This window comes from Equus caballus, chromosome 9 (genome assembly GCF_041296265.1).
Source record: "Equus caballus isolate H_3958 breed thoroughbred chromosome 9, TB-T2T, whole genome shotgun sequence".
NCBI classification, from domain to species: Eukaryota; Metazoa; Chordata; class Mammalia; order Perissodactyla; family Equidae; genus Equus; species Equus caballus.
The window spans coordinates 80,652,090-80,674,414 of record NC_091692.1 but is presented as its reverse complement, the minus strand read 5'-3'; the positions used below and the strand labels follow the sequence as shown (position 1 = coordinate 80,674,414).

Genomic DNA, 22,325 nt, shown 5'->3' with positions numbered 1-22,325 from the left:
GCACTCTGAACTCAGCAAGCACTATCTGCAGGACTAGAGGCAGCATTATGGGATTACGGGTTGCTCGTCCCCATTTAAGGATGGGATGGCTGCTGCCTGGTCCTCATATTCCCTTTTGAAAAGAGGACACCCATGGAGAAGGGGGCAGGGCTCCTGCTGATGGCTTGGAGCCTTCTGGACAACTGCAGGCAAGAGAAGCCATCCAGGACCACCCAGGCGGGAGGCCAAAGTCAAATGCAGCTCTCAGGGCTGGCCAGGGCTCAAGGGAAACACCGTCACCCCGGGTCACTGCCGCACACTCTCCTGGGATGCGCCCTGGTGGGCACGCAGGCGGAGGGTGGCAACACCCACAGGAAGAGACCCAGACGCAGGGCAAGGGGAGTGGCAAGGGGGCCCCAGGGAAACCCTCTTTGGCCCAGGCCACCAGCTCCAGGCAGCTCTGGGGGACGTGGCTCCTTACCCTCCTCCTCCATCTCCTGCCACTTCCTTTTTTCCATCTTCTTCATTCTTATCTCTTTCTCCTTCGTTTGTGTGTATATTTTCATTCTTTGATGCTTTTCTTTCCTCCTCTTTCCTTCTATCCACTCACACCCACCAATCACATCTCTCTCTCATACATACACACACACACACACACACACACACACACGTGTGCGTACATGCAAAAGCTGCCAGAGCACAGTGTCAGGTACACATCCAGCAGTCAATTAGACCTGGTTCAAATCCCGGCTATTATGCTCTGTGACCCTGGGCATGTGACTTAACCTCTCTGAGTCTCCATTTCCTTGTCTTATAAAATGAAGATGATAATAGGACCTTCTTCCTAGGGTGGAGGTAGGGACTAAATATATAAGGCTCAACGTTTTATCTGCTTGGACCTGAGTAAACGCTCTTTAAATGAATGCAAACTGTTTTTTCTTCCCAGTTCTTCTGTTACATCCTTGCCAACAGTGATGACAGTAACAACTTTTTATTATGTCTTTGCCTCTTTGGAAGCACTCAGTAAGTGTTAGTTATTATGATAATTACAATAATTTTCTTAATTCTATTATATCCTATTGATTAACTTTAAAAAAATTAATAGACTAATTTTTAGAACAGTTTTAGGTTTACAGAAAAAACACACAGACCGTAGACTTCCCACATCACTCCTCTCCCCTTCTCCCCCAGGTTCCCCTATTATTACATTGGGGAATGTACATTTGTTACAACTGATGAACCAAGATTGGTAAAACCAAGTCGATCATTAACCAAAGGCCATAGTTTACATGAGGGTTCGCTCTGTGTCGTACAGGTCTTGACAAATGTATAATGACCTGTGTCCACCACTACAGTATCCCACAGAATAGTTCCACTGCCATGAAAATCCCACGCTCCACCTACTCCTGCCCCCACCTCCCCGCTCACCCCTAGCAACCACTGATTTTCTTACTGTCTCCATAGTTTTGCTTTTACTAGAATGTGGTAGCGTTGGAACCACACAGCATTTACCTGTATGCGACTGGCTTCTTCCACTTACCAATATGCATTTAAGGTTTCTCCAAGTCTTTTTCTTGGCCTGACAGCTCATTTCTTCTTATGGCTGAATAACACTCCATCGCGTGGATGTACCACAGTTTGTTTAGCCATCTTCCTATGGAAGGGCATCTTGGTTGTTTCCAATTTTTGGCTCATATTGCTTAACTTTTCATGCTATTTTTGTGCGTTTTTAATTAAATTTTTTCCCCTGAATTGCCAGCCTTTTAGAAATGCTGAACTAAATGTACGCGTGCTCAACTCTTCCTCAGTGCCTCCCAAATACAGAGAGCAGAAACTCCTGTCCAGGTGTGGACACCAGCAGAGCCCCCCAGGCCACATGGCAATGCTCCAGGCCATGGGGTTTTACAACAGGCCTGAAAAGGGTTAACCACTTCTCCCAAGGTTGCATGTTTATGACATGATCAGGGTTTTTCTCAGCCTTGGCACAAGGGACACTTGGGGCCAGCTAGCTCTTTGTTGTGGGGGGCTGTCGTGTGTGTTGTAGGATATTTAGCAGCATGCTAAAATGCTTCACCCACTATGTGCCAGTAGCAACCCCGCCTCAAATTGTGATAACCAAAAATGTCCCTAGACATTGCCAACTGTCCCCTGGGGGGCAAAACTGCCCCCTCTCCCTCCCACTGCTGAGACCCACTGTTTTAAATATTTCGTTATTATCAGCGCTGATATGATGAGAACTTTTGATGCCGCCCCAAACCTCCAACACAAGATCCCACCCCTTAGAAGGGGGCTTTCCTTTACTAGGCAGTAAGGGGGTTTCCCTGCTCTCCCTATGTCTCCCTGCATTTCACTCTTGTTGGGAGAGTTTGCATTAATCACAGCCAAATGCTGTCACTATGCAGGCTGGCCTCGGGATGGTTCCTCTAGAGATGACAGATTCAACATCTCGACGACTTGAAGATTTCGCTGACTTGCCAGGTACCCCACTGCTAATGGGGGCCAGGCCTGTCCCCTGACTGTAGTCCAGTGACTTTTCCATGAACCAGAAAGCTTTCGCCAGTAGAGTTATGACAGGCAACCATCCGCTCTTCCGCTCACCCCAATTTATCTATCTCCAACTCCTGTTGGCTCTTCCTCCAAAATACACCCCGAATCTGACCGCTTCCCACCCCTTTTCTAACCCTGCTCCAAGCTGCCATCGCCCCGCGCCTGCTCTCCTGCTTTGCCATCTGTTCCCCAACAACCCAGTTGTACACTGCTTCAGGGCGACGTCTGAAAAATATAAATTTGATCGTGTCACTTCCAGCTCTAGTGGCTTCCCATTTTGAGTTTGACACTGTTGTTACCACCTTGTCTGTGGTCCTTGCCTCCATCCCTAAGAGGCATCTTTAAGTGGAAATATGAAGAACCAGAGGCTGGACATGTAAGGATCAGGAAAGCACAGGTGCTGGCCCGGTGTGGGTGCCCCCTAGATCTGCTAGCTTTACTGGGCCCACCTGTGCCCTGGGTTCCACCGCTTGCTCCTGACTCCACTAATTTTCTCAGTCCGCCTTCCCCTCCCATGAGGGCCCGGCTTCAACGTGGCCAACATTGCACCCTCCTGATGGGAGTTCCTTCAGCTTCTGCCCTCAGGTCCCACCTGAACAGTCCTAAGGAGTATGGCTTCTCCAGCGGCTGCCCAGGGGGGCCAGGTCAGCACCCTGAATACAGAGGAGAGTCAGCGCCAATGGGGGAGCTCTGATCCAGGGGGGCCAGGAGATGGGAAGCAGCTGACAAAGAAATTCTGCGCTCTTTCTACCCTTGATGAGATCTTCCGAGACGCAGTGCTGCCAGGTCTGCTGTAATGTTTGATTTGAAAAAGCAAATTTGTTCCCATGCAATTGACATCTTAGAGAACAAGTTGACTACACCATGGGTTTGCGTTTCCTTGTGCCCGATTTTGTACGTGAGAAACAGTCGGCGAACACAGGCAACTTTATCCAGCTGAACCGAGCCGCACAGAAATACATAAAACGCACACACCTCCAACACCTGCCAGCTACCTCAGTTTACCTCGTGTGTTATGAGCCATACCCGTCCGCACCTAATGTTACAACTTTCGTCCAACTTCACTCTCCGTTCCCCACTTCACAGTAACCCATAACTACAACCCTTCCGACACCCAGTTCCTCAAGCAAACAGGTTTTTTTGCAAGGAAAGTGCCATATTCACTGCAGTATTTGTATATTTCTAAACCATGTGTAACGTGGGTAAAACCGTGCTATTGCTTTTCCTAGGTTATCTTTTTAAAAATGTTTTATGACAAAGTTTTTGAGTCTCGTATCCCAAACCTCATTTTCCCAAAAGCCCTGCGATTTTTATTGTGTAGTTCTGTACAGTAGCGTGGATTTGGGGGAACACATATGTTGCAATATAGTAGAGCTGACGGTATTCCATATTGCCGTTCTGAAGACATCCCAGGTTTCAGAGCCACTGGCTGGAGTTTCAGGAAGTGGCCGGTCACCTGAACAGTGCATGCACAGCACTGTTGTCTCTTTCTTACTCCCCTTCCCCTCCCTCTTGCAGCTGCCTGGGCTTGTGCCTCTGCCCTGTTCCCTCATAAAGAGTCGGGAGTTTTGCCTTAGCCTCTGCTTTTGGAGGGAACCCGGGCTAACACTGAACATTCCACGTGGAGGGACCAGAGAAAGCAAATAGTAGAAGAAAGCTTGGTGTATCTGAGAATCAGGAAGAAAGTTAGCGAGGCTGAAGCTTCCTGGAGGAGCGGGAGGAACAGGCTGGAGAGGCAGAGTAGGGCGGGGTCTTCTAGGGCTTGATAAACCAGGGGAAGGAGTTGGGACGTCAGCTCAAGTGCAACGAGAAGCAACGAGAAGCTACGAGATGGTTATCATCTCTGGGAGTGAGGCGGTTTGCTTTGCATTTTGATAACTCTAGCTGAGGCGTGAAGGATGGATTGCAAGCAGCGAGCCTGTAAGGGGGAGACCACTCAGGTCTGGTGAAAGATGACAGGGTCTGGACCAGGGTGGCGGAGGAAGCAGGCCCCAGGGGTTAGCAGTAGTCTCTGTGGGTTTGGGCAGGCAGGGAGAAATTCTAGCAGACCTAAGGTCCAGTTTTGGGCTTTTCATTATTTTGCAATTTGGGGCGGGTCACTACAGTCTTTAAAGAAAGGAAGAAAGAATGTTTAAAAAATTAATGAAGATTCTTGAGGGTGGAGGGAAAGGACCATAACCACAGTGGTTGGAAAAGTGCAAAGCTCATCCACCGGCTTTGGATAAAAATAAACAGTGGGGGTGGGTGTGGGTGTTTGAAGAATTATGCAAGGAAAAGCTCTTGCTTCCATTCACTCCTTTCAGGGAACAATGACCACGACGTGATAAGCCACAGGGCAGTGCTTGTCGGTGTCTGAAACGTGGCCAAAGGAAGGAGAGATTAATCATACGTGCCATCTCGGGGCAGATTAAGACAACAAGCTAGCAATTTTGAGTCTGATTAGAAACTGCTAAAATCAGAACTTCCAGTTAGCGATTACACTTTAAACAGCCCTCTTTTTCGGGGGGTTGGGGGGGGTGGGTGGGAGCAGGGAGGGTGATAGATTTAAGTTAATTAAACCCAGTGCTTAATCAAGTGTTCTCAGATATGAACGATCTCCCTTCTGCATGGTTAATGTAAATCTGGGTTCCCAGCTCCATTAAGTTTGCTGGCTGGAAGTTTTAAGAAGATGGGGGGCGGGTCCCGTTAGAGAGATGAAGCCAGGCACTTTTCTAGGGGTGGGAATCGTGGAGTGTAGAATGGGGGACTCAGGGAGGGGACAGAAGCCCCTTCTCAGGAGTCAGGCAGCCTGGAAAAGCAGTGACTGACTGTCTTGATCTCCGGAGAAGCTGGCTTCAGTCTCCATGTGGCCTCTTACCAACAGGGTGACCTTGGGCAAGTCCCCCATCCCAATGGACTCCTAAATGTTTTATCACACGAGACGCCTTTTGTGATTGCACTCCCACACCCCATAAAGATTTTGTCCACCAACTACATTTATCAAACTCTACTTCATTTCTGTTTATGGTTAACCAAAATGCACATAGTAATGACAATAGGTAATATTTACCACGTGCTTCCTATGTTTGTTCCAGGTACTGTTCTAAGCACATGATGTAGATTAACTATTTAATCCTCAAAACAACTCTAAGAGGTAAACACCATTATCCCCATTTTACAGCGGAGAAAATGGAGGAGGCACAGAGAAGTTAAGTAACTTTCCCAAGGTCACACAGATAGTAAATGGGGGAACAGAAATCTGGACCCAAGATTGTGATGGAATGCAGGGAAACAGAGTTTTAGTCAGTGTCAGCCTTGACCTCTCTTGCCTCTCATAGGGGCTGGCAGCCAAAAGTTAACTGCTTCAGCCTTCATTTTCTTATCTGTAAAACAGACACACATCCTTGCTCTAAACTCCCTCCAGGAACTAAAAGGCTCTGTGTCAAGGTGTTTCGAAAGCTTTACAGATACGTGGTGCATTAGGATGAGGGCAGAGGGGCCTCAGGGCTCAAGCACCGATCCTTTCAGCAACCTCACGTGCCCAGCAAACGAACTGGTGGCGACATCGCATCTGAATCAGAGAATTCGGTCACATAGGTCATTCGGTATTAATCGAGTGTTAGAATTTAGAGCGCCAATGCCACTGCCTTCTGAGTCATTGGGTTCAGGGGACCCAAGCTTTGGATGGGATAGGATTTTGTTTCTTGGGGCGTGAACACAGGGGTTCTCGACTGATGCTCGGGCAGCCTCTCTTCTAAATGCTTTTTAGAGGGGTGGCATGTCCTCCCCATACGCTTCTCCATCTCAAGGTTCCAGAGGGACAGCGACAGCTGGTATTTATGGTGTCCTTGCTGAACCTCCATATGGGAAGCAGGCTCTGCAGACAGCCAGCATCTAAGCCCCAGCTCCACCATGGTGGGACCTCTGGCAGGTCCCTCATGTCTCATCTGTAAAAGTGGGCTAACAACAGCCCTTCTCTCCGTGCGGTTTGGAGGGTTAAATGAGAGTGTTCACAACATTTCCAACTGCAGGACAGCGCTCACGAATCTCGCTGTTCACCTTAAACTCATTTACTTCTCCTAACAACCCTATCAGGGAGATAAGATTCTCGCCAGAGACTCAGAGAGAACAAGGGACCCATCCAAGGCCACGTGTGTGCAGGGGGCAGAATCAGGATTTGAACACAGTCTTCAGAATGCGCAGGAAGGTGACCCCAGGGCTGAGTTGGAGATCGGTGGTGGTGGAGAGAGAACCAGGGTTGGGTCACACACCTGCCATTGAGAAAGTCACTTAAGCTCTCTGGGCCTCAGTTTCCTCATCTGTGAATTGGGAATAACGCCTGTCCTTATTGCTATGGGAAATACCAAATACAAAAGAAACTCAAGGTATTGGGCTACTGTGAAAAAAAATGTGGAATGAAAAAAAATTCTTAGACAGGCCTTTCTTTCAGTTGACCTACATTTCCAGGCAGACTGCCTTTAGGGCAAACCTCGGGTACCAGGTTCTGCAGGGAAGCGCGTGGCTAACCCTGAGTTCCCAGGGCTGCGCTGTCTTTGCTCTGCGGGGAAGAGCAATGCATCGAACCTAGTGCTCCTGGGAGTCCACCAGGTCCTCATCCCTCTGGCGATGGCTTCTCCTTGTCATTGCAGACCCCTTGGGTCTGGGATTGGGTGTGATGTTGAAGATACAGATGCTGACTTAAATGCCATGCATTGAGGACTCCACTCTGAGGTCAAGTTCACCTCGTGGCTCCTGGACCAGAAGAAGGTATGCAACTATTCCAAGTTTGTCTTTGAAGACTTCCCTCCCAGATGGCTTGATGGTTTTAACAGATGGATTTTGGGAAACGCATTATTGATTGCAGTAACAGTCCTGACTCTGTACCCCTCCCTGTCTCCATGCTCTTTGACACGCAACCTTGCAGAGCCCTCCCACCATGAGTCTGGCCGTGTGACTTGCTTTGGCTCCCTGGATGTCCATCAGCAGGTGGGATGCAAGCTGAGGCTTGAAAAGCAAGGTTCTGCTTACGCTCTTGCTCATCTCCCACTACCATGAGAACACGCTGGGGCAAGGCTCCTGGAGGGGTAATGACGGTGGAGCTTTGCCAGCTCACCCCTGTCATCCCAACTGAGGCCACCTTAGATCAGTGAGCGTCCAGCCAACCCCAAAGATATGAGCGAGCCCGGCCAAGATCACAGAGCCACTTAACTGACTTAGCTGATCGCAGGTTCATGAGCGAAGCCAACCCAGACACGCTGGACCCCGTAGACTGCGAGCAAAATCAACGTCTGGTTGTTCACCAGTGAGGTTGGTCGTGGTTTGTTATGAAGCACTATTGTGACAATAAACGACCGATACACATTTATATTTTTAAAAATGTAGTACACTCTGGCTTTGATTATAATTTGCTACACAATCTAAACCGTCCTTTCTCTGCTTCTTTCTTTGCTTTCGGAGCTACTGGCACAAATGTTTTCAGTTTCCATATATGTACACACTTAATACAGATGTTATTATTTTACTCCAATTAAATCTTGATACAGGCACACGGAAAATGCTAAAAGCTTTGCTTTCTTATGTCTCATGCTTCCTCTTTTAATTTGTTTATTTTAAATAAAAATCGAATGCATATTTTAAATAAACAGGTCATATCTGTTTAAGATGAGCTCCCACTCAATGCCAAGAATCTGCCTTTTGAGTAGTCCAGCAGACTGCGGTTCCCCTCCAAAGGCAGCGTCTCAGAGTGCTCCTCCTCCTTAGAACTGCTCCTCCACCTTCACATCCCATCCTCCACCCATGAGGACTCAGAGCTTTCAAGGCATCTCCAGCCACTTCCTTAGACAGCCCTCCCCACAGCCTGCCAGCGGGGTGCCTTGGCCCCCATAGCATTGTTTGCATGTTCCCTGCACTTTGCATTTTGTTTGGTGGCAAATGCAGACAAACTGGATTCAGATGCCCTCTTACTAGCCTCACGACTTCAGGCAAGTTCCCCACTCTCTCTGAGCCTCGGTCTCCTCATCTGCAAGGTGAGGCTAATAATAATGACAGCATCTCTCTCGCAGGGTTGCCTGTGCAGAATAAATGAGATAGCATGACTCCAACGCTTAGCATAGCGCCTGAGGGATAGTCAGCCCCAAATAGATGTCAGCTATTATTATAATTGTGCGCGTGGTACCATGGGAACCCGATACCCCAGCGCGCAGTGATTTAATACTTACCATGTGCCCACTGTTTCGAGTATTTTAAGAACTGTTCTAGTGCTTTTTATATGTTTATTTCATCTTTTAAACTTCATAACAGTTAGGTTGTCATATAGGTAGTGTAATTATCTGCAATTTATGGATGAGAAAATGAAGGCACAGAGAGGGTAAGTAGTTTACTCAAGGGCACACAGCTAATAGATCACCATGATCGCTCTACTTTATTATAGTTATTCACCCATCTTTCCCATTGGGGAGCTGGAATGTGAAATTAACTTATGCCTTTCCAGTACTTAGTACATAGTTGACCATTACGGTGGTAGACACTGCCACAGAGTGTTTGTCCCTGGTCTTTTCTCTTGGCACTGACCTCTTCAAGGGCAGAGGACTGGGTCCACTGGTCCCCGCACCTGCTTGTTACTGAACCGACCAACCCGGTGGGACCAGATGTTGCCTGGCAGAGGACATGAGCTCCTTCTCACCCCGGCGCACACAGGCTCTGAGTTCTCCACATGCCAGCTCACCATCCAGCTTGATTCAAGACACAGGAAGCCAACAGGGCTTCCAGCAGTCTCGAGCGAGCGGCACTGAAATTAGTAGATTGGTGTACAAAGGCCGTTTAATAACGCTATCACGCTACCCTGTCCTCACGGAGCCCTTGTGACAGTCTGCATTAAAGAAGCGAAAACCCTCAATTGTCGTGCGGAACCGTGGCTTGGCATCACATTGGCTCCCAGCCCCCAGAACACTTGCATTTTCTGGCAATGGATGGCATTTAGGGATCAGGGGAAACTGATGGCTTCATGCAAAAATGTCCTCGTAGACCCCTCTGAGCCCTTTGTAGTGTCGACACTCTTCTGCTCGTCTGTCAGGAGAATAATTTTCATTAAATATTAAGGAGCTGTTTGTTAAAATAATGTTGTCATGGTAACTGGGTGGGGGGAGGGGTGCTGAATAGTCTGGTGCTGCCCGAATTGTGGCATATTAATCAAGCTGTCCTAAAGAAGTGACTGCATTAGCAAAGTGACTGTGCCTCCCCTTAACCAGGAATGCGGAGGACCCAGGGGCCTGGGGTTTGCCCTGGTTGTCACTGTCAAAGATGTAGGCACTCATGAGTTCCTGGTGCTGTGCTCTGTGTTCTGGATGGATAGTTGATAGACGGACTGATGGATGATGGATGGAGGGATGGATAATGGATGAATAGATAGATAGATTGATAGATGGATGGATGGACGGATGGATGGACAGATGGATGATGGATGGATGGATAATGGATGGATAGATGGATAGATGGACGGATGGATGGATGGATGGATGGATGATGGATGATGGATGGATGGATGGATGGATGGATGGATGATGGATGGCTGGATAATGGATGGATAGATGGATAGATGGACGGATGGATGGATGGATGGATGGATGATGGATGGATGGATGGATGGATGGATGGGTGAATGGATGGGTGGATGGGTGGATGGATGGATGATGGATGATGGATGGATGGATGGATGGATGATGGATGGATGGATGGATGGATGGATGGATGGATGATGGATGATGGATGGATGGATGGATGATGGATGGATGGATGATGGATGGATGATGGATGGATGGATGGGTGAATGGATGATGGATGATGGATGGATGGATGGATGATGGATGGATGGATGATGGATGGATGGATGATGGATGGATGATGGATGGATGGATGGGTGAATGGATGATGGATGATGGATGGATGGATGGATGATGGATGGATGGATGATGGATGGATGGATGGATGGGTGAATGGATGGGTGGATGGGTGGATGGATGCTGGAACCAAAATTTTAGATCTTCGTGTCACAGCTGTTTCTGACAGCTCTTCCATTTTACAGTTTTCCTTTTACAGTGGAAAGAAATCTTGCCTGAGAATTGGGGGAAAGAGGTCAGGAAGATAAATGGGGAAGACACGGCCACAGGTTTCTTCGTCTGAAAGAAGAGCTAATGGCAACAACAGGGAGGCAAAGGAGAAGAGGGTGGCGGCAGACAGTCTGGGTTCAAACCCCAACCCCTCCTCTTCTCACTGTGTAATCACCAGCCAGCGACCTGCTCCCCTAACCAGCTTCTGCTTCCCCGCACGCCCAAGGGGCTCATAACTGTGTGCACCTCAGAGGGCTGTGAAGGGGATTAAAGGAGATGAAGGGTTTGCCCAGAGTAACAGCTCAGAAAGTTGTGACCACCATCTCTGCTACTTCTGGCACCTGTGACTACTACCGGCTCTGCTGCTGTTGCAGCCACAACTGTTATGAAAGCCACCACTGAGGGAAGGCCTCATGATGCTTTCGGGGTCTAAAGGTCTACTCGGGCTCCTTGGATCCTTGACCAGCCAGTGTAAGACCCAACCCAGGTCTGGTTGACTCTACTGCCATGTTCTTTCTGAGGTCAGCAAACTCTTTCTGTCAAGGGCCAGATAGGAAATATTTTCAGCTTGATGGCCCACATGCAGTCTCTGCCACATATTATTTTTCTTGTTTTGAAACAACCCTTTAAAAACCTAAAACCGTGCTTAGCTCACAGGCTGCTCAGAGATAGGCATAGTTGACTGGTGCCTGCCATGCTGCCTTATGAGGAAATAGAGGAAAAGGGAAGCCCAATAAAAGGAGATGGATAAATGGGTTTTTCTCCCACGAAAAGTGGGGTGAAGCCACACATAAAGAAAAACTGGGGTCCAGGAATTTGTTTTACTTTAAAAAGCAAAATAACACCAGCATCGGTGATTCACTGTAGGCTTGTACTGCTCATCTTGTCATCGAGAAAAGGGAGGCGTCGAGGAGTGGGGTGACCTGGCCAACGTCACGCTGTTAGTAAGCAACAGAGCTGGGACATAAGCCCAGGTGGTCTGGCACCGGAGAACTCCACCAACCCTCCATCCACCTCCACTACTGTCGGAAAGAATCTCTAGTTTCTCTCACTCTGAGACTCCTGACATCTTCCATCAGCTGACCTCCTGGGGAAGAGCCAGACTTTGGGGCCTGGCAGACCTGTGATCTGGCCCCACCTCTACTGTTACTGTACCCGTGACCTTGCAAATGATGAACTTGTTTGGTGCCTCCGTTCCCTCAATGGCAAAATGAGAATATTTGCTATCCTGCTCTCTGGGTGGTTACGCAGATGAAATGAGTTAGACATGTAAAGGATTCAGCAAATGGCTTTGGACGTGCTGAGTGCGGGATCAGTGTTAGAACTGGTGATTATAACAGTCACTGTGGCAGGCAGAATAATAGCCCCAAAGATGCCCGTGCCCTGATCCCCAGGACCTGTGAACATGTTACTTTCAATGGCAAAGAGGAATAAGGGTTGCAGATGGAATTAAGGATGCTAATCCACTGACCTTCATGGAAAGAGATTATCCTGGATTATCTGGGTGGGCACAATGTAATCACAAGAGTCTGTTAAAGATAGGAGGGAGAGGCAGTCAGAGGCACACAGCACAGGGAAACTCAACTGGCCATTGCTGCCTTTGCAGAGGGAAGGGGCCAGGAGCTAAGGAATCCGGGCGGCCTCTAGAAGCTGAAAATGACAAGGAAATGGACTATCCGCTAGAGCCTCTTGGAAGGAATGCATCTTGTCGACACCTTGATTTTAGCTCAGTGAGACCCATCTCAGACCTCTGACCCCCAGAACTGGACGACAATAGATTTGCGTGGTTTGAGCCACTAAGCAATCTGTTACAACAGTAGTAGGAAACCGATATACTGTTTTCAATGCAAACGAGAGGCCTCAGCAGTGTTGGGAGTGCCACCTGAAGCAAAGACGGCCTCCTGCGCAGGCTGGAGGATGAGGGGCCTTCCCCGCCCGCCCACCGATGCTGCTCAACCAGCCACCCCGGGCTTGGCGATGGACGTGTGCCTGATCCTCTCCATTCCAGGGCGTTTGCTAAGATGACTAGGGAAGCAAAGCCCTCTTTCTGTGGGGGTTGCCGAGTTCTCGCTGGATCAGTGGGGAAATGTGAAGCCCACACAGAAGAAAGCTGAGTCGAGCGATGGAGAGAAGCGATGCCTGCTGACATTGTTTAGCTCCAGCTGGGCTCCAAGCCAGACCAGCTCAGACTTTTCAATGACACGAACCGCTTTTTTGTTTTACACTTACGTCAATTTGAATTAGATCTCTATCTAGTAGCCCAAAGTCTGACTAATAGAATCAAACATGCAGTTAAGCATTGTTACCGACTAGTTTCACGTGTGATTTCCATGGCCAATAAACTTTGGGCTCTGAAATAACACAGGATGGGGGGTAGGGCAGGGCACTCAGGCCACGGTTTTAGACTGACAGTCGGGGAAGGGCGGGATGCCATATCTCGCTTCTGTCTCCATTCCTCCTCTTTAGCTCAGAGATGTTGAGTCCACTCCTGCTCCTGGAGGAAGTAGCCAAGAACCCCTTACATGCTGCTGAGCGGGAGTGTGGTTTGAACTCACACCTGGATCTGGGGAAGAACCAAATGCTCATAGTGGGATTTTCACATCTAGTCCACTAGGGCTGAGTGAATCTCACACTAGTAGCACGTGGGATGGTTGGAGCTCAGTTTCCTGAATGAGCTGTTTCTTCTGGTCCTGCCTCTTAAATGTTGATGGTGTCCCAGGGTTCTGTCCTCTGGCTCTGAGCTGTCTCCCAGAAAGCACAGTCACTCCATAGCCTTGCCTGTCTCCTCCATCAGCTGTCTGTCCTTCTTCATCCTTTCTGAATAGGCCCGAGGGATGTGGCACGTGCCCTTTGCTAACGGTGATGGCTGCCCACGTTGATTTTTCATAGGACAGTGAGTGTGGGGTGGGGGCTCTTGCACAGTTGGGGAGGGCAACACAATTTGAAAAGAACCCAGGTGATGCTCATCTCCTCTTCCCCCAGGAACACACCCACCAGGCTGATAATCACCGACTGCCATATGGATGCCTCCTGAATTCATCCATCCTTTTCTGAGCTTGCTTCTGTGCTCCAGGCCCATGCTGGATGTTTCTAGTAGGATGATGAAACACACACTAATCCTAAAATTAATATCAATACGAATACTAATATAATGCAAGGTCATACTTATTGAGCATTCCCTCTGTGCCAGGCATCGTTCTTAACACTTTACACGTACTGATCCGAACAACCCTCTCAGGCAGCTAATAACTGTGTAACCCCCACTATGCAGATGAAGAAACTGAGGCTCAGGAAAGTTAGATGACCCCTCCAAGGTCACACAGCTAGTAAGAAGGATTTAAATTCAAGCCATTTGGACTCTGGAGGCCACCTGCTTCACCACTGCTCTACGTTGCCTCTGGGGGCCCTGGATGCCCCACAGGTGTTTCACTGCTACGTTCCCAGCACCTTCTGCACCATTTTTTTCTCCACCCGTTCCCCGCTGTGGCTCACAGGATCGCTCTCTCTTAGATTCTCAAGCCAGGAGCCTGGGGCTCACTCTTGACCCGTCCTTCCTCACTTTCATGTTCAAGGCTTCTCAATGCTTTCTCTGAATTGGTACTCTGGAGCGATCCCCTTGCTCCACCCCGGCCGTGATGGCCATGCCACGCCCTCTCTCCACAGCTGCCTCATCTTTGATCCCTCTCTTACCTGCACCCTACTCTCTGCACTGTGACCACGTCATGTGTCTAAACCCAAGGTTGCATCACATCACTCACTTGGTTCAAAACTTCTGAAAGCCGCTCATTGCTTTCTGCAGAATCCGATCCTGAGTATGGCACTTGAGGACCTGTCTGGTCTCACTCATCTGACCCTGCCCATCTCAACTGCCACGTGCTCCCCACCGGGCTCTACCTGCCCCAGCAACACCAGACTTCTGACATCCTCCAAATGTCCCGGGCTTCCTCTCTCTCTGCACCTCTGCCCACGCTTCCCCTTCCTCCCAGTCTGCAGAAATTCTCTCCCTCCCTCAGGGCCTAGCTGAAGCCTGCCTGAACCTGCAGGCAGGATGAAGGACTTTGTTTCCGTGGGTGGGAAACTCACAGTCTGGCTGTCAACCAGGCCATCACACGACACCCCGACTTCTGTGTTTATTTACTTACTGATTTTGTTTTACTAACAATTTTACTCTGTGCCAGGCACTGTTCTAAGCACATGCCATAAACTCAGGAGTCATCACAACTACCCTACGAGGTGGCCCATTTTACAGATGAGGACACTGAGGCACAGAGAAGTTAAATAACTTGGTCAAGATCACAGGGCTAGCAGAGGTAGAGCTGGGAGTCCAGCCGAGCCAGTCCAGCTCCCGGGTGCATCTTAACCACTCTGCAGGACTGCCTCACACCGGGTGGTGTGGACGGTAAGGTCTGTGGGAGCCCAGAGAGGGCATGAGGGCTGCAGAGGAAGCTGTTGGACGTGCTCTGAGCTTGGAGTGATGTGACACCCCTGCCTGCCCAGGCCTCCAGGTGACAGCTCCCAGGGAGGAACCTACATTGGCCATGCCCTCCAACCTGAGGCCTGCCCCTTGCCCCAGGGTGCCCTCAGCTCCACCCTCAGGAGCTAACAGTCAGAGGCTGGACAGGGATAAAGGGAGGGACCTGTAACAGAGTCATCACACCAGGGGGTGGAGCTTCAGTGGGAAGAAGGGAAGGGCAGGACGGGGGTCTCCTTCCTCTTTCCCTTGCCTGTGGGATAGTGGGATGGCTGCTGGCCATGCCCTCTCCTGGGGCGGGGGCGAATGGAGGCTGGTGGTTCCTCAGGCAGGGGAGTAGGGCACAGTTCAAACTTCTTACCCACTTTTAACAAGTCAAGTCCCATCCTTTGGGCAAGCTCCCACTCAAATTCAGTTGGTATCATTCTGGTGTTCAATCACCTTCGCTGTCTGGACTCTCCCTAGAGTGGGAGTGGAATCGGAATGTTGACGCTTGCTGAGTTCAAGGGGAGATGTGGCGGTGGCCTAATCACCATGCGGTTTGGTCCCCTCAGAGAAACCCTTACAGGAGCATTCGCGCACATGCGTGTCAGGGACCTGGGAGCATCGGCGCCTCCACTCAGAAAACTGAGAGTTGAAGGTTTAAGTGGACCTTTCCCACTGAAGAATCATCAAGAGCAAAAATGAAGAGCCTCTGAAAAACTAACAGGAGTCATTTGAAAAGAAAGATACTATTTTAAAAAATCTATCTGCAACATCATTTTCTTGAACATATTGCAAGAAGAAAGCTGTGCTTTCAGGGTGAATTTAGATGGGAGAAGAAATAGCATTTTTTTGACCATCTTTTGGGAGCAAGACCGCCTGCTAGGTCTCTTCCACATCTTATCCCATTTACTCTCCCGAAGAGCCTGGAAGGGGTATTATTTCCCCATTTTACAGATTGGGAACTCAGGGGAAATCTAGTTCTGGACTATTTTGTCTCATCTTCTGCCCATAACTCTGTGAAAACAGCTTATTCTCAGCTAGCACAGCCAAGTCTCTTTAATTCAAATTCCCTAGCAATATGAAATAGAAGCAAAGCTGCCCATTGAATAATTTTCTACTTCAAAAAATGCCCTGCTTTTGTTGGAGTTTCGGTGGTATCCATCCTCAGCAGAAATACAGAGTCAGTACCCTAGAAGTACAGGTCAGGCGCACTCAGCCATGTGGTCAGAGCTGCTGAGCACAGATCTGTGTGGCCCTGCATTACCCCAGTCAGCTGGCCGGGCTGAGCTGACTTCGTGCGCTGAAAGGTAATAAAGCTCATCGGCATGCTGGAGGCCTCCTCAGATTACGACTTCTCACTTGGTTTGGTCCTCAAGTAGCCCAGATTAATGAGGTTTTGCTGTGCTTTGCCTTGTTGATGTGAAACAAGGCTGCTGATGCAAAAACCACAAAGTGTGAGGGACCGGCCCCATGGTGTAGTGATTAAGTTCAGTGTGCCCTGCTTCAGCGGCTGGTGTTCATGGGTTTGGATCCCTGGTGTGGACCGACACCCCTCCGTCACCCTTGCTGTGGCAGTGACCCACAAATAAAGTGGAGGAAGACTGGCACAGATGTTAGCTCAGGGCCAATCTTCCTCAGCAAAAACAAATAAACCAACCCACAAAGTATGAGAGCAGAAAGGGGCTTTCGAAATTGCCTCGTCCAGGGATGCCAAAAAGTGGCACATGTGCTACAGTCCTCCTTCTTGCCCTCTCAGCAGACATCACTAATCCATTGTAGCATACTCTTTCCTGCACAGGCCTCAGAACCCTTCTCAAGACAGTGCTTCTGGCAGCCATGGCCAATTGGCAGAAGAAATTTATTTGCCACCCCTGACCTTGCCCAGTCGTCTCATCTGAATAGAGGTGGAACAGAACCTGAGGGATCCTGCATGACTGACGGGGCCAGGAATTGTGACCTCTTTCCTCTGACTGCTTTGCCTTCAAAGCTGCCCCAGGAAATGTCACCTCACACCCGTCCCCTTCCCACAAAAGGCAGAAGTAAAAGTGGGGTGACTTGGTAGATGTTAGGGGGTTCCTTGGGCAAAGGAGACTGGTATGAGTGATATTTTTTAAGACCCCATAAGCACAGGGGCTGTGCTTATGCCATCAACGATTCTGGCTTATATGTCAATCTTACTGTCCAGCGGGGGTCACGCTGTGAGGAGCAGAGGAGGAGAAGGTAGGCCAGAGCAAGGTCCTTCTATGGACTCAGGTCTCCTACTAACGCAAGAGAAGTGACCCTGACCAATGTTTCAGGCAAATGCAATTTTTATCTGAAATATGCTCCAAGTCCTGGGGTGGTGGCTTTTGCAAAGTGAGGCATCGTTCTGAGAATCTGACTTCTGGCCGAGGAGGGAGCCAGCCCTCACCGGGGAAGGGATGGGGAACCGACATGGACCGTGAGGCTGGAGACTGTGCTGGCCACGCTCGAGCCCTATGTGATTTTCCCTCTGTACCGACAGGATCTTTCTCTCATACCAGGCTTTTCAGTTTTCAAGACCGCTTCTGCCAGGGAGGGAGGCCCTCACTGGCTTTTCATTCACTGGGGGAAAGGAGGTCCTGAGAAGTCAAACCACTCTCCATGAGGCACCCCAGCTGGTAATAAATGTCTGCGCAGCCCCTGCCTTTCTACCAGTGCCAGGACCACCACGGACCATGAGAGGGAGAGCAGGAAAAAGGGAGCCACCCTTGACCACCAGCATCTCTGTTTTAGACAGTGTTAGTGGGAGGCACTGCTTCCTCCAGCCTCTCCCCACAGCTAAGTCTGGGCTTCTGATTCCCAGCCTAGTGCTCTGTCCTCTGACCCACACTGCTATTTCCTGCTCTTCACCTGGGGCCATGTCCCACATCTAGAACAAGAATAAGGGCTAATATTTACTGACTACTTACTATGTGCTGGCACAGGGCCAAGCAGCTTGACACGAATTAATTCATTGAATCCTTGCAGCCACGCTGTGCGGTACATAGTGTCACTATATCCGTGTTACAGACAGGGAGATGGAAGCAGAGAGAGGGTGGCATCGTGCCCAAGGCCCTGCAGCTAGCGGGAGAGGCAGGATTTGAACCCGGGCAGTCTGCTCTTAACCACAGACATCACCTTCCCAGGCTGCTTTCCCTTTCAGTCATTCGACAGTCACTTACTGAGCACCTACTTTGTGTCAGGTGCGGTGAATCGAGGACATAGTCCCATCCTCAAACCTAACTCGTGCCTGAAGACTTGCCAAGGAAGCACCAAGTCAGGGCTCAAACGCACCAGTCAGTCCTCCCCTCTGCCTCCTTCCCCGCCCCCACACCGCGCTCCAGACTCGGCTGAACATCCAGCCTATGCCCAGGACTGTCAAACTCGCTTCTCATCCAGGTTGTCAGTTTCTTAAAGACCCTCTCTGGCCTCCCATGGCGCCGGCCCTCAGGGGCCCTTGTAAATATCCCTGCTGCCACCCGCCCAGGCCCAGGGCAAGCAGACCTAGTCGCAGAGCACAGAGGAAGCCGGCACTTGTCATTCAGACCCTCCCATTTGCAGTGGTGTCCCTTCTGCACAACTGCCCCAGCCAGGTCTGGGTGCCATTCTTCTCACGCTCAGTGAACCAGGTCTTGGTCACTCGAGTTTGTGGGCCTGCCCCATCCAAGGGCCCTGACTCCCTTGGGGAAGTCATGCTCACTGTCCTCCCACAGCCAGGGGTCTGGGAGTCCTGTCACAGCGTTCCCATCCCTTTTCTCCTAGTCTGTGTGGTCCGGATCCTGGGCCAGATCCCTCGATGGCCAGCGTGACAAGCTGGTAACTCTTCGGGTGATCCTGGTGGGGGAGCTCTCCAGAGCCTCTGGTGTTTGGAGAGTTGCCCACCCCCTCACATACAGCAGGTGTTTGGGGTCACACCTGTGATAGGTGAGGCTGTCTGGCGTTAGCTCAGGTACAGCTGGCCAATGGTCCACAGGTCTTAGAGACTTGAGGGTCACCTCATCCAGAAGCTTCTAAACAGTTTAACAGCAGAACCCTGACACAGAACACAGGCCGTGCTGATAGTGTGTGCGTGAGTGCCACGCTCCCCTCAGTCCCTCTCAGCCTCTCCTTTACCTACAGCCCCTCGGGGGTTCTGGGTCATCACAGAACAGACCATAAAGCACTGCCCCAGTCAAAACCACTCCCCACTTCAACGTTTCTCCAACCTGCTCTTGAATTCTGCCAGTGACAGGAAACTCACTACTTCTAATGGACGCCTATTTCACCTTTGCGTACCTCTTTAGTTAGGAATTTGTCCTTAGGCTGAGTCAATGGCTGCCCCCCTTCCTCTCGTCAGCGACAGTCCTTTCAATGTGCAACGGTGGCTTTCTTGCCTCTCTTTAGACATGTCTCCTCAGGGCTGTGGTTTACAAACTAGTGTGAGCCAAGTAGTTCCCTCTCTGTTCTCAGAGCGTGTCCCTAACCCTGGTTAGAGGTCCCCTGAAAACGATGCCAAGCACATGCCCGCTGGATGGGGAGTCTGAGCTGCCCTCATCTGATCAGAGAGAGGATGGTCCAGCCACCTGCCAGCTCAGGTTGCTTCTGGGGAGGGACTGGCAGGGACCCAGTGAATTCCAATGGACTCACCCCTTGATTGCCTGCACTGTGGCGTCTCCGGGTGCATCTGGAGGGAACAGCTTCAGAGCTGCAAAACCCAGCTCCCCCTGCCCCTCCCACTGGTCTCCTTTAAGACCAAGACCCCAACCTCCATCAAACACACCGTCACTCACCAATCCCGTATTGCTTACATCCTGGGAATCTTTCTACACTTTGATTCCGAGAGCAGCCAGTGCGTCGAGACCTACAAAGAAGAGAAACCCAATATTAAAAGCCAGGCAGAGCAAGTGGGTGTCCAACTCCCTTTTCTGGCAGGACTGAGGCACTGGGAGACCGGGCTGGAGATGGGGAGGAGAAAGGAAAAGGAGATGGTCCAGGACCGAGCTGAGCTGCTCATTAAACCAACCTCAAAATCTCTGGGCTTTGTGGCGATTCCGAAAGGAAAAACAAAAGACCCTCACCCTGGGTGAGTCAGCAGCTTGAGAAGCAGGCCTGTGAGAAGAGCGAAACTAAAAGCAAGAGCTGATGGTGGGGGAGGCCTCTTGAGCCTCACTCTGGGTCTCCTGGAGTCTTTGCAGTCTGTTCCTAGCAGTGGCGGGCCGCCTCTGGTTCCATTTTGATGAGGCGAGGGGGACAGCCCCATGCACAGCCCTCAAGTCAAAAAGATACTGCAGTTTGGAAAACAAAAGCCCCAAATGCGTATTTATATCCTGGGAGACTCCTGCCAAGCGAGCCCTGGATGCTCTGAAAATTCTTCAGGAGAGCTGTAGCCGGAGGAACAAGGCGTGTGCCCCGGCTCCGAGGACGCGTTCCCAGCATGGCAAGTCGAGGCCTGAGCTCCAGAGGTTTCTGCAGCCGGCAGAGGCCCACCTGCAGCGCACGTGTGTGCGTGTGTGTGTGTGTGTGTGTGTGTGTGTGTGTGTAGCAGCGTGCTGAGCCGCGTGGAGGCCGCTCTGCTCCTCACGCCCCACGCCCAGCCCGACTTTCAAGCAAAACTTGTTTTTTCTTGTTTCCCTAAGAATTCAGAGGCCAGCGGACGTTTCTCTATTCGTCTATCCCTGTTCTCAGAGGAGAAGCCTCTGAGTAGGGGAAAAATCATCTTGATGGCAATAGTTTCTGCTGACTGCTTACCAGGCCCCGGGCCCTCGACACTTGGTCCATTTCCTTGCTACTCCAAGGGGAACTTGCATCACCTGGGAGCTGGTTGGAAAGGCTGATTCTTGGGCCCCACCCAGCCTTCTGGAAGCCGAACAAGCTCCTCAGGTGATGCCTGGGCACACCAAAATCTGCAACGTGCGCATTTATAAGTCAGCCCGGAAGTCGAAGCTCATTCTCCAGGTGGGGAAATAGGCTCAAGAAGCCCCCACTTGGCACTTATGGTTTTAGAACTGGTAAGTGGTGCAGTGGATCCACACCCACATGCCTGTGATTCCCAGGCTGGTGTGCCCTTCGACTGCACACTATTTTGGGAAGCAAAATGAGAGGCTGAAGGGGCAGGCAGGCCCTGCTTGGTGGGAGCGGAGGAGGGAAGGGCTGGAGAGGCCCCAGGCCCCGGAGAGGGAGGGTCCCAGGCGGGACTGGAGAGCGCTCAGAGAGGGAGGCGTTGGACAACGAAGGCGGGGTTCCCCTCCTCCGCACTTTTATCAAAGGCCGGCACAGTGTCCCTGTCTAGAAGTTCTGGGCCTTCTTCCTGCAGGGGAATTCAAGCTTCTGTATTTAATCCCAGAGATTAATTTATTTTGATTCCAGGGAGGTTTGCTGTCCTGCCCACTGCCCTTAGAACTAACCATCCTGTGGGAGACGGGAGGCAAGCTAACCTGAGTATTCCAGGCAATGACTTGCAGGAATGACGACACTCTGTAAATCCCTTATAGTTAGAAAGAGCTTTCCATCCACTAGCTAATCTCCTCCTTAAAAGAACTTGGAAAGTATCACTAGTGCTTTTGCAATTGAGGAAACTGAGGCACAGAGAAGTTAAGTGGCTTTCCTGAGGTCACCCAGCTTTCAGGCAGGCTGGGATTGAGGTCCTCTGATTCCAGTCCAGAGGTAAGAGCTCAGCTGCTCCTGATGGGGAAAGAGATCACATCACAGGTTTATGATGCTCTCGCTGTGTCACCCAACTGCGTATGGTCTTGCTCTACACTCTGCTCACAGAATGGGTTTCCTGAATCGACTCGTGGACCAAGAGGAAGATGGGTTACAACCCCCATAGGGGGCATGACGGGTACCTTTCTCGATGTAAACTGGCCGGCTGGCGTTCTTGGTTTGTGTTAGTCATGTGTTATATATTGTTCATTCTCATGCACTGCTTCTATGAGGCAGATCAGTGCAGATAATGTACATAGGGGAACAATGGCAATAAAATGTGGGGGTCGCACTGGTTCATAGGCAGGTGTTCCCAGCACATTAATGTTTCACCACCAAGTGATGGTAGCAAAGCACCCTGACACGGCTGAGTGTGGGAAGCCCCGGAGGGCTCCTCACTGTCCGGATGCCCACTCGCTCCACCTCTCGGCTCGGCGTGCCCACCTGCTCAGTCTTAGATCCTCTTGTGGCTCACTTCTCCCTGACACTTGTGCAAAGGCCGTGGGCCAGCCCGTCCATCCCTGCGACATTCTGGCAAAGTCTGCAAGTGCTCTTCCGCCTGGAACTTCTGATAGAGC

The 22,325-nt window shown here is 50.4% G+C and overlaps 1 protein-coding gene across 7 annotated transcripts in view; it reads right to left on the bottom strand.

Annotated features, from left to right (window-relative positions):
* ZHX2 (zinc fingers and homeoboxes 2) overlaps positions 1 to 22,325 on the bottom strand; it is a 153,070-nt gene that overhangs the window by 62,612 nt on the left and 68,133 nt on the right. For 2 of the 7 annotated variants that reach the window (XM_023648314.2, XM_023648315.2), the window contains exon 2: positions 19,836 to 19,906. The gene's annotated coding sequence lies outside the window, so the exon portion shown is untranslated. Of the gene's footprint in view, positions 1 to 19,825; positions 19,907 to 20,123; positions 20,582 to 22,325 lie in introns of those variants that run through there. The other 5 variants (XM_023648317.2, XM_023648318.2, XM_070221351.1 and 2 more) reach the window with 4 other exon arrangements.